The following is a 13,019-nucleotide window of genomic DNA, read 5'->3' as shown; positions in this document are numbered from 1 at the left end:
TTCGGTGAATATATGTTCATGATTGTAATATCTTCTTGTTTTATTGTTCCTTTGATCAGAATGAAGTGGCCCCCTTTATCTCTTCTGATTAGTCTTAGTTTAAAGTCTATTTTGTCAGATATTAGGATTGCTATGCCTGCTTTTTTCTTAGTGCCATTTGTTTGGTATATTTTTTTCCATCCTTTCACTTTAAGATAGTGTCTGTCCTTGAAAGTAAGATTGGTTTCTTGCAGACAGCAAAAAGATGGGTTTTATTTCCTAACCCATTCACCTAGCCTGTGTCTTTTGACTGGAGAGTTCAGTCCATTAATATTTAAAGTTACTAATGAAAGATGAATATTGAATCCTGTCAAATTTTTTGTATTTACATTCGTGATGTAGCTGTACTTTTCCACAGTTACACCTTCATTGAATGTCTTTCCGCAACCCCTTGGGTATAGTCATTCCTTTCTTCAGATCTTTGTATTGCTTCCAGAACTCTCTGAAGAGCTGGTTTTGTTGACGTGAATTCCTTCAGCTTATTTAAGTCATGGAAGATTTTTCTTTGCCCTTCGACTATAATAGACATTTGGCTGGATATAGTATTCTGGTTTGGCATCTGTGCTCATTTAAAACTGGGACTGCTTTGGTCCAGGCTCTTCTGCTTTTCATAGTTTGCACTGAAAAGTAAGCTGTGATCCTAATGGGTTTTCCTTTATACATGACTTGTTTCCCTTTTGCAGCTTTCAGTATTGTCTCTTTGTTTTGTACGCTTAGTATTTTACTATGATGTGCCGTGGAGAGTTTCTTTTCTGGTCTTGTCCGTTTGGTGTTCTATATGCTTCTTGTGTTTGTATGGGAATGTCTTTCTTTAATTTTTGAAAATTTTCTTCCATTAATCTGTTGAAGATCTGGTCCATGTCATTGCCTTGTTATTCTTCTCCTTCCTGTCCTGTATACCTATAATTTGTAAGTTTGGTCTTTTTATGGTGTCCCACAATTCCTGCACATTCCTTTCTTGTTATCTGTTAAATTTTTCATAATCTTTGCTTGAGTGGTCTAGTTTGTCCACTATATCATCCAGCTTTGATACTCTGTTTTTCATTTCATTCATTCTATTGGTGAGGTGTTCTCCTGTCATTTCTAATTGGCTTACTGAGTGTTTCACTTCTTTCTTCATTTCAGCCTGAGTATTCTTCAATATTTCTAACTCTTTTCTGAATTCATTCAGAAGTTTACCCATATCTTCTTTTTACTTTGTGTGTTCTTTAAGTTCACTGAACTCTTTTATCATGTTTATAATTGTTCTTTTGAGTTCTATGTCCTGCATTACCTCTAGGGGTTTCTCATTGTACTCCTCTAGAGGACCGTTGGTATTTGTTGGGGATATGTTATTTTGGTTTTTCATGTTATTATTTTTTCTCTGTGATTTTGACATGTGAAATTTCTTTTGTAGTTTCTGATTCTTGTGTGAGGCTCAAGCCTTCAAGTTTAGGTCTGCTTCTCTTTGTGAACTTTATGTGTTTTTTGGTTTACTTTTTGGGCATGAAATGCTGGTTACTCTAAGCTTCCAGTTCTCTCTTTTGATTTTATATTGGGGTTCAGAGATTGCTTTTGTCTTCAGGAGTTCCCACAGAGGCTTAAGTCAGATGAAGATCAGATGCTCTCAGGCTTTCTCCTAAGGTCTGGATCCCTCCAGGAAAGATTTTGGCCTCAGGAATTTGGGCTTGGACTGACTGCAAAGGACCAGGAAGAGGAAAGGTCAGCCCCGGTGCCTAGGTAAGAGGCTGGTGGGTTGTGCAGACCCAGGGAGGTAGAGGGGGGTGAGGGTGAGGCCAGGCCCAGAGTGCCCCTGGGGACCTGAGATGGGACTGAGTTGATCTGGATGCACAGGATCAGGAAACAGTGTTGGTTCCCCAGGTGTCTAGGGCACCAAGACAAGGAATGGGACAGCACCCAATCTAGGAAGAGAGACCGTTAAGGAAGATGGGACGGGGAGTGAGGCTGGGGTAGTCAAGGCGTGGAGGGCCCAATAGACTTACTCCAGAGAGAGAAGCCTGCTGGTTGGAGAGAGGCCTGGGGGTCCTTGTATCTTTCATCTTTATTGATAAAGATGTAAGAGGCTGGTTGTAGGCCCAGGGAAGCAGAGGGAGGTGAGGGCAGGGCAGACCCAGAAGCAGTGCTTCTGGAGATATAAGTAGGAACTGAGTTGCTCTGGATGCACAGGATCAGGAAGAAGCAGTGGTGCTTCCCCAGGTGTCTGGGGAGCCAAGACAAAGAATGGAACAGGACCCAAGCTAGGAGGAGACACAGGCGGGGAAGATGCGAGGGTGAGTGAGGCTGGGGTAGTCAAGGCAGGGAGGGCCCAATCGACTTACCCCAAGTAGAGAAGCCTGCAGGGTCCTTGTATCTTTCATCTTTATCGATAAAGATGTATCTTACATCTTTATCCTTAAGATTTTCATTCCTTTTTGTTAAGAAGTTTCTTTCCCTGTAAGAAACATTTACAATAATCAACTTATAAGTAAAAATTGTTTATAATACCTCACATTTTCAGAGCTTGATTTTAGTTCATAGCCATTTGTTACCATGCTTTGGAGCCTGTGGTGAGTTGTTTTACATCATGGACATGTGTACCAGAGCAACAATGCTCACATTCAGAAAAAAGTGTAAAGGAAAGTGCTTGTGTGTCACTGATCTCTTCCAGGGCATACCCTAAGGACAGGAAGGCTCCTGGCCCACACTTCCCAGTGGCACCCTTCTGAGGACTGACTGTTTCCTATTTGAAACTTTGGGAGACATTCCAGATCAAAGCTGAGGCTACTCAAATGATGGGAGTCTTTTCAAACTTTCATTGCTTTAATTGTATACTTTAAAATCATTAAGCTTTACTTTAAGAATTTACTTTAAATAAAATATTTAGCATAATATTAGGGCTGGTTGAATGTACATTTTATCTTGTGGTTATAAAGTAGACTTTTCACCTATTCAGCTCTGCCTACTTTCCTCATGATTCATGGGCAATATTATTGTACACCTCAAAGAGAACTTGTAAACCATTCTTGTTTCTGAATCTGTGAACTCTTCTGATTTCATTGATTTCCTTTGTCATTGTCTAACCTTGTAACCATTTGTACAGTCTATGATAACAATTTTTTATTGAATTTTTATGTATTTCATTCAGAATTTCTCTAACAATCTTAATTATCTTTACATTACCATCCCCACCAGCACCCTTCCATAGAGCCCCAGGAACCCAGATTCTCTGTCATCCTTATTAAGTCCTACTGTGTCAAGTGACTTTCCTCAGACATTCCCCTGTTCAATCCATCCACTGAGGTCGAGGTAGCCGATCTCTTTTTTTTAGAAAGAGCAGCTCTTTCTCACCTAGAAGTAATCAGTTGCCAAGCTAAGAGTTGGATCTGCTGTTCACTTCCCCAGTTCTATGCTGGGATTTGTCTGCATGAGTTTGCCTGGAACTTGTATAAGCTGACACCATTGCCATAGAATTGAAACAGAAAGGGGGTCCAATAAAGGGTTCATAGTCTCACTCATGAAATTTTATTAGAATCTTAAAGAAAAATCCTCAGGCAGCCAAGCTGGTAATCTTGGAAGCTGCTTGAGGAGGTGAACAGTGGGAAGAAGGAACGAAAGCCATGGAAGCCATGGAGGTTTAGAGCCCGCATGGAGGTCAGACACGTGGCTGACTTGCAGGCACATGGCTGGGAGAAGGAAGATTTAGAGAAAATAGTGAAGAACTACAAGATACTGGGGGCAGCCCAAAGCCTTAGAGAAAGCATGTTTAGTAAGAAAGGCTTGAGGAAGAAAAGGAGAAATTACGCTTTCCTGAAGAGTTCAGTAAAGCAGACTTACGGAGACCTACATGGCTGTGGCTTGTCTGGAAATTCTGTAGAGATCTGTGCTTGTTCCAGGCAGGAAATATTTTCTACTTCATTAATGCATCAGGTATTCTGCCCATCTATTTAGCATAACTTAAGGTGAACCTGCCTTATTTGGAGTGGTTTTATCACCATGTAATTGACCGGTGAGACTGGAAAAGTGGATTCTCCAACAGATAGACTAGACATTTTTTACAGTCTGGACAAGTTCAATTTATGGGGTTTATTGATACTCTAATATTCTTCCCTCTGAAGAGGTAACCCTAAAATATTTTAGGGATAAAAGCTCCCAAATAATTTTAACATTTTTGGCCTTCGGGACAGAGAATGTTGCTAAAAGGCCCAAGGACATTTTGACTTTTAGCCAAGAAAGAAACTGGCTACTATTCTTTGGGGTCTTTATACCCTAACTGCCTAGCCAATTTCTACCTACTATTCTTATCACATCACCCTCTGAAGAGGTTTACTGAAATTGGCTACAGGGAATCAGGATTCAGACTGCTCTGCTTCTTCAATGTTGAACAGAGATGCAGGGTGAGGCAATTGGGTATCCATTCTGGTGGGTATATCTGAAAGACTCCCAAATTGCATCCCTAGGGGGATGTAAAGGAGAAGTAAAGGCAAGAGTAGTTAGTATTACAAGTTCTAGAGAGGGAACCAGAAAAATCAGAACAGGGCAAATTTCAAATGTCCAAATTAAAGTCCATTTGAATTTTTTGATAATGGCTTCCAAAATCATCTATCTGCTGGGTTCCTTCTCCTTATTTTCCTTTTTCCTGCCAAGGATGGACTGATGATTGATGAACTCAGGATTTTTTCAGGCACTTTGATAACTGTTGGCATGGCTAGAGTTAGTTCCCTCTTAAATGGATTCTAGATAGGGAGAGAAAACAAATTTAGCCATTATTTAATTTTTAAGCTAGAACAATAGTGAGTTATCTCCCTCAGCTGTAGGTGGGTACTTACAGTATTGCAGACCAAGATTTGGAGTCTTACATCTGAGTAACATTGCCTTATTAGGAACAAAATCATCAATGAGAGATAATTGTCTAAATAACATCTTATAAGAAATTAAGTCTAATGTCTGGGATGTGTAATCCGTTGAACTCTTAAAGGAAGATACTGATGATTTTAATCTTTGGTTATACTTTCCTTTTGGGTGTTTAAGACCATACTGTTGGCTTGAACAAACCAATTTATTTTAACTCTTAAGGTCATTTGAGGATCTGCTCCTCAGGGGTCACATGGGCTTGGGAAGAGTGCTTGGCTCCTTTCTTTTACCAGTTCCATCTATGTGAAGATAAGTCAAAGGTCCTGTTTGACCATGTCTGGCTTCACTTGGAAGCATGAATGAAATGTTTCCTCTAACTTGACCCTCCTCTTTGTAGACTGGACACTGGTTCAAGTCCATCTGATTGTGTCTCCATGGCCTCCCTGAACAAGATAACAGGTGACTCACCACCATTACAGGACATTTTGAGAGATGTTCCATAGACCCCTGGAACTTAGTTGACCTTGGAGGGCAAGGAAAAAAAAATGTCCCTTTAAGTCCCTCTGACCAGATCAGTATAGGCCTCAAAGTCTGGCTATTAAACACCCAAGAAGGTTAGTTACACCCATCTGGTACTTGTCATTACCATGTGTTATCTAGATAAAGCTTAGGAAAAAAACAAACATTCTTAAGTAAAACTTTATTAGGCATCCTTAAACTAGTTGACTAAGCTATGACCTTAGAAATTTTAAGATTATCTATTTATGGTCTTTGTCTCCTCCTTGATAAATCACAACAAACCTACAGAGACCTTCATCACTTGCTCAGGCTTTCTCATTTTACCTGTCTATTCTGGAAATATCCAACCATCATAATTTTTATACATAAATCTTTCATAATAAATATCTTCATTCTCATAGCCTTCTAACATCTTTTAACTATTTTCTTTTTTAATAACCATGAGATACATAACATTAACAAATAAATTTTCCAACTGTTGTGAGACTTTGTTTCCTATGGGTACTAAGCAATGTTTATCCCCTTCTAAGGTTCTATTGTCAAACCTATGTTTGATTAAAGTTTTCCTGAGGAACCAATGTATTTACTGAGCTTGCTTACAGAGATGACTGAGGGGTTGCTGAAGTGTGCGGGGTCCTGAGGCCAGGGGCAAGGCAGGGTGCCGCCTAGAGGAAACAGCCGGGGCATGATCAGACTTGTTTGGCGCTTGCAGGAAATAGCCAGAACATGGCCAGACTTGTTTTGAAGAATCGCTAATTTGCTCCTGTCATTTCCGTGCATCTTGGCAGGACGTGATCATCACCTTGTGAACGCTATGCTGTACAATGGAGAGGCAACTGCATGCTCAAGTTCACCTTTAATATGATTGGACTCTTGGTTGGGAAGGGGATTTTCCTTTGTGGTTTTTGTCTTCATAAGCCCTGTAATGCCTGCAATAAATGAGTTCCTGCTTGAGTGGCTCCCTGTCACGTCTGATTGTCTCCCGGGGAGGCTGCGGGTAAAGGGCGGACAGCTCATCTCTCTTTCCCTGGCTCCTGTGTCGGGGCAGGATCCCCGACAGAAGTGTATGAGTTACCTGAGAGAATTTACACTGGAAAGCCTTTACAAAGAATGCATCAAGCCTTCTCTTGCTAGCCTTCCCCAGATTATATACGTTAGTCCTCCCCAAATCCAGGAGAACATGTGTGATTAAGGAAAAATTAATACAGTTGGCTGGCAAGAGTGGCTGGATACTCGGGTGAAGGTCCTATGACCCTGCCTACCCCTCCTTCAGTGAAAGAATATGATAGTCAACAAGCCAATTGTGATGTTCTTTTGTTAGTGGACACAGTTGAAACATGAAGATGGTAGTTGTTTGACTCAGAAGAGAGTACTGAGTAGCATCATCTTATTCAAAGAACATAGAATCTAAATTACACACATAATATAATGTAATAAGTTAATATTACCTGTTTTCACACTGTGTTTTATAAGTTCCCAGGTAAACATTATAGAAAACACAAAACAGTTAAAAATCCTTTTTTACCTTTTCTAGTTTAGAAAGTAGTCTACCCAAATCTTGCTTTAGGTAGAAAGAAGCAACTGGTACACAGCTAAACATTATCAAATTGATGTTCAAAACCTCCAGCGTAATAAAGTCAGGAAAACTGTGTTGCTTTAGTTACTGACTGAGGAATTCTTGGTAGATCCTCTCTGTCTTCTCCATCGACTGTGAATTGTCCTCCTTTTTAAAAAAAAATCTTTCCTGTTATTTTTTTCATTAAGTAGTTAAATTTATCTGTGTATTTACTACATGTTTACATTAGTCTGTGTTAGTCACTTTCATCATGATTGTGACCAAATAGAGAATTTCATTAACTACTTTTACTATAAACAGTAATACCAGCTGTTGAAATTAGTTCACACATTATCTGTTCTCAACTGCACAGTGCCTTTACTCTTAATCTGTTTTGTTTTTCTCCTTTTTCTTGTCACAGGATCAGAAGGCCAGCCTGAACCTGGAAAAGAATCTTTAAGAACACATCTTGAGATAATAGGCTTCAGTTTGAAGTGTGAAGGCTAATTCCATCTCCAGAGTCAGCTTCTCAGTGAGCTCAAACAGCACATGACAATTTACCAATATAATAAATACAAAAAGACATTTGTTTCTCTTTAGAATTGAACTCAGTGGTTTACATTGGACAAGAGAGCTGGTGAGTCCACTGACTACTAGCAGGACTGAAAACAACTGTCCTTCTTATAACCTGTATTCATTTGTCTAGGCATCTCTTTTCATCTACTGGTTCCTTTATTGGGAATAGGTATTGACAAAAGACAGAACATTTGACTTTAAGAGGTCACCTAGGTTGATATTTTTAAGCTTTATGAAACCATTGGTGCATGGAAGTAAGCACCCATCATCAAGTAGGGTTAGGTTGACAGAAGTATCTGCCTTTACCAATGTCAAACCTGAGGTCCCCTCTGGCTCTACTTGATGTGACCAGATGCATGAAAGCTTATACCCACAATCAGTTAGTTTGTGTCTATTCACAAACGACTCAATAAGTATCTTCCTCCTTGATATTTCTCATTACAGGACACATTCTTCCTTCCATTGTATATCGAGACCAGATTTGAGCAGAGAAAGATATCAGCATCACTTTAGTTCTCAATGGGTAATGATACAGTCTAGTGCAAACTTTGCTTAACATACCATAGCCTTAGCTGAATTGGCTATACATCTGTAAGACAAAAGAAACTATCTGGATAGTCTTCTAAACCTTCATCTCCTTCTCCAGAGTGTTCTCCAGAGACCCTCATCCTTTTATCATGAGCAACCATGACAAAGGCAACACTACGAACTTGACTTAGTCACTATCACTTCCTCATCAGCATGGTCTCAGGGTACCTGTATCCTCTCCTTCTTTACTAGTGACCCCAAAGAAGAGGGAGTCTATTAGGAATTATTTGCTCTTACTGAAGAGACCCTCTAACACTTTGAGACATTAATGGATTCTTTCTACATTTTACCTGGTTAATCTTATCCTGCCTGTGTAAGACACCATCATACATGAAACCACTGAAGTAAACATTGGCTCTGATACATTAGGGAAATTAGCCAACTTCTAGTGATTATATAAGTTAGGAAGTTTTCCTGATCTGACTCCCTTGTGGGCTGAACTCTGATATCCTTGTAAATGTTCCCTCTGACCCTTTTTCTAAAAGTTCCAAATTATTGACTTATATTTTACCTTTTAAACTAAGGCAAGACTGCTAACTCACAGGGTGAATTCCTTTGAAGAGGGATGTCAGTTAACCATTGTAGCTATAATGTGAAGCAAAGTTCTCCAAATCGCTTCATTCCTAGATACAAGCTACGCTGAAAAGGAAACTCATGAAGGCAGCAGAAGGAACAGGGCCCTATGTCTAGCACAAAAATCACTGGGTTGTTGCTCTGAAAGCATATGTCTCACCCAAGCATGGCCTGTGACTTTTCATGTACACTGAAATTTAAAATGCTTACATCTAGTGTGGAAAGCAGCTGCCTCAGGACCACATGGCCTGAGCACAGCTTTCTTGGTGCCAACAGGTCCTAAAATCAAAATTTTGAGAACCCCTGCTTAAGAAAAAGTTCAGGGGAAAAAATCACTTTTAAAATCTTTTTTTCCCCCATTTGGCCATGAGGCAAGCCACCTTAAATTCTTTAAATGCACTACCAAGGCTGCCTGCCTTTTCAGCCCAAGCCCAAATGTCCCAAGGAAAGATAGTAAAATGGATAAAGAAGTTTAAATGCTTGATTAAGAGCCAAATTCAGTGTGTGCTTGAAAATCTCTGAATGAGCACCAAATAAATAAGTTAGAATTTTTGGGGTCCCATCATGGTTGCCAATATGAAACGGGGAGAAAGTGGATCTCCTAGAGGGTTCTTGGTCTCATTCTTAAAAGAATTTAAGAATGGACCCAAATAGAAGATTTTACAATTTTATTAGAATCTTAAAGAAAAGTCCTCAAGGCAGGTGAGCTGGCAATCTTGGCAGCTGCCTTGAGGAGGTGAATAGTGGGAAGAAGGAAAGAAAGCCATGGAAGCCATGCAGGTTTAGAGCCTGCATGGAGGTCAGACACCTGGCCGACTTACAGCCACATGGCTGGGAGAAAGGAGCTTTAGAGAAAAAGTAAAGAAGTACAAGATGCTAGGGGCAGCCCAAAGCCTTAGAGTAAGCATGTTTAGTAAGAAAGGCATGAAGAAGAAAAGGAGAAATTATGTTTTCCTGAAGAATTCAGGAAAGCAGACAAACTTAAGGAGACCTGCATGGCTGTGGCTTGTCTAGAAATTCTGTAGAGATCTGTGCTAGTTACAGGCAGGAAATATTCACTACTTCATTAATGCACCAGGCATTCTGCCCATCTATATAGCATAACTTAAGGTGAACCTGCCTTCTTTGGAGTGGTTCTATCACCATGTAATTGACCGGTGAGACTGAAAAAGTGGGTCCTCCAACAGATATGCTAGGTATTTTTATAGTCTCGGCCAGTTCAATTTATGGGGCTTATTGATACTCTAACAGGATCATATGACCAGGGTCCTAAGAGCTTTTAGGACTCTTTTTCCATACGGTCATGTACCTCTTCCCTGACTCTTAGAATCTTTATGGCCCCTCTTCCCCATAGTCCCTGAGACTTGGGTTGGTGAATTTCAATATAGGAGTCCTGTCCCAGGATCATCAATCTGCAGACCCTTAATCTCTATGTTTTGTCCATTTCTGACCTTTTGTGTTCCTGGCCCTCTGCTTCCTGAGGGGGCTTTATTAATGAGAACTGACAGATTCATTAGTGTTCTCTTATTTATACCTGTTCTATGTTTCTTGCACCTTAGGTGTAGAGGTTGCATTGTAGATGTGTCACTTAGGCCTGGGCAATTATGATAACAAATTTTATCTGATCACTAACTGGTCACCTTTCTAGTTTCTCATACTTTTAATATACTTATAGATTATAGTAACATATAAATTGTAGATAGAGACTTCTGCATCTGATTGGTTAATGAAATACATTCTGTCTAGTCATTGTGGATGAAGAAAATTGATTATCTCTCTCACTTGAAAATAATTAACATTTTACACAGGCACTTTTTACCCTGAGGAGACAAGTTGAATGCCAGTATTATGTGTCAAAGGTTTTTTTTTTTTTGTTATAATAAAGAGAAACTGTAGTCTGCCACATAACTACAAAGGACATGTAAGTTCAGTTCATCAACAAGCTGAGAAAGAACTGAAATGCTTAAAGGCAGCTTTAGTCTTGATATAGGATTCATTAATAACAACAATAATAGAAAAAACAGCAAGAAGGATAGCAAGATATTTGCCTTCAACCCGCAAGAACTTGAGATTGATCCACAGAACCCAGGCTAACAACAAAAGGTGATGTGGTGGCACCCTTGAAAAACCTGGTGTTCAGGAAGCTAAGATGGAGACAGTTGTAGGCTTGGCTATGCAGAGTGTGAATGCCACCGCCACCTGAAGTTCTGTTTTATCCTCCACATGTGCATGTGCACAAATGCATGCACTTCCAAACACCTGACATACAGTTATGCACATGCATATGAAATAATAATGACATTAATAATATTTCATTTAGATTGGGGCCATATGTAAATGGCTATTTGAAAACATGTTAAAAATGAGAAGGAAGGAGTAATGAAATGGTGCTTGTTTTTCAGAAGACTAACCTAGGCAAAGTCTGTAAGAAGGAAAATACATGAGAAAAAAATCTCAAGAGCAGTTATGAGACAGAAAAGGTCAAAACAGAAATCGTGTTAAGGTTTGCTTGTATTGGGATAAAAAGGAACTTGTAGGAGGGTTACAGAGGTGTCAAGAAGGATAAAATGAATAACCATAACAGTGGAAGCAAAAGTACGTAGCAAATCTATAAGATGTTTTGGAATGAATTGAAATAATTATAAAGCAAATGGTACAATTTATACTCATGGATCACAAAATTTAATATGTAAGTTCAAATAACATGTGAGCTCAGTGGAACACCTATGGAAATCTCAAGAATGTTACCTGTGTTTTTCTAGTCTTTTTGTGACAGGGTCTCCCTGTAGCCTAAACTTACCCAGAACTTATTTTGAAGACCAGACTGGCCTTGAACCCACAGAGATCCACCTGTTTCTGCCCTCGATGAGCTGGGATTAAAGGTTTGTGACACCACACTGAGCTTAAGAATGTTTTCTTTTGATAGAAAGAAAAACCCTGTAAAATTTACAAAGGATCATAATCATGCTAAATAATAAAAAAAAATTTTAAATACTGAAAAATAAGAACAGAATTGGAGGCTTCAGTCTTGTGGATTTTAAACTTGAAGTTATGTTAATCAAAATGGTGTATTATTGACCCATAAGATCAACAGAATAAAACAAATATCTTAGACATAAATTCTTCCATCATTTGCAAAAAGGATATTAAGCAAGAGATCTAAGGTCATTCAATGGAACAAGGGGTATTTCAAAATGTGATGTTGGGGAACTCAAGGTAGCAAAACTATGAATTTAGAATTTATTATGTATACAAAAATTAAATGAATCAGAGTTTCAAACGTAAAATATATAAGCTATAATACATGCAGAAAAATCTTAGAAGAAAGCTTGTGATGTTGATTTTGTCAATGAGTCCTGTGAATATAATGCCAAACTACAGACAATCCAAATTAATCAAGAAACTGGACATCTTTCAAATTAAAAATAAATCAAATGAACTTTGGAATACAAGGGAAATGCCTCAGAATGAAAAGACACCCCCTGAGTGTAAAAATAGTCATAAATCACATAACTGGAAGGAGATTAAACAACATCCATAAATGAGCCCATAAAATATACATTTCAGACATTTCTTCAAATAAGATTTGGAAATATTCAATAAACACGTGAAAAATGTCCAATGCCCCTCCTCATTAGGTTAAACAAAAACACAGTGAGATACCATTTTATCACCTACAAAAAAAAAAAAAAAACACTCACACAAAAAAACGTTTTACATAGAGACTGAAAGCACTAGTGGTAGGAAGAATATGGAAAAAATACATTATGCAGTATAATGAAGGTCCTACAGGAATATGATATGAAGAATGAGAAAAACTGGTAAAACCTCAAAATCACACAAAACATTCCCAATTTTTCCTTATCCCTGATACATTCATAAACAAAATTGGAGATATATACATGATAGACAGATAGATAGATGATAGATGGATGGATGGATGGATGGAAGGATGGATCAATTGATAGAGGACATGTAATTAGAAGATGATGATAGAAAGATGATAGATAGATGATAGATAGATAGTTGATATATATATAGATAGATAGATAGATAGATATAGATAGATAGATGATATATAGATAGATAGATAGATAGATATAGATAGATAGATGATAGATAGATAGATAGAAAGATAGAGAGATACATGATTGATAGAGATAAATAATTCATAGATAGACTTTAGATAGATGATAGATAGATAGATAGACAGATGACTAGATAGATAGATAGATAGATAGATAGGTGACAGATGATAGATAGATAGGTGATAGATAGATAGATAGATGATAGATGATAGATAGATGATAGATAGATAGATAGATAGATAGATAGATAG

Source organism: Nannospalax galili, unplaced genomic scaffold, assembly GCF_000622305.1.
Source record: "Nannospalax galili isolate Female #2095 unplaced genomic scaffold, S.galili_v1.0 scaffold65, whole genome shotgun sequence".
Classification (NCBI taxonomy): Eukaryota; Metazoa; Chordata; class Mammalia; order Rodentia; family Spalacidae; genus Nannospalax; species Nannospalax galili.
Note: the sequence above shows the minus strand (reverse complement) of the source record.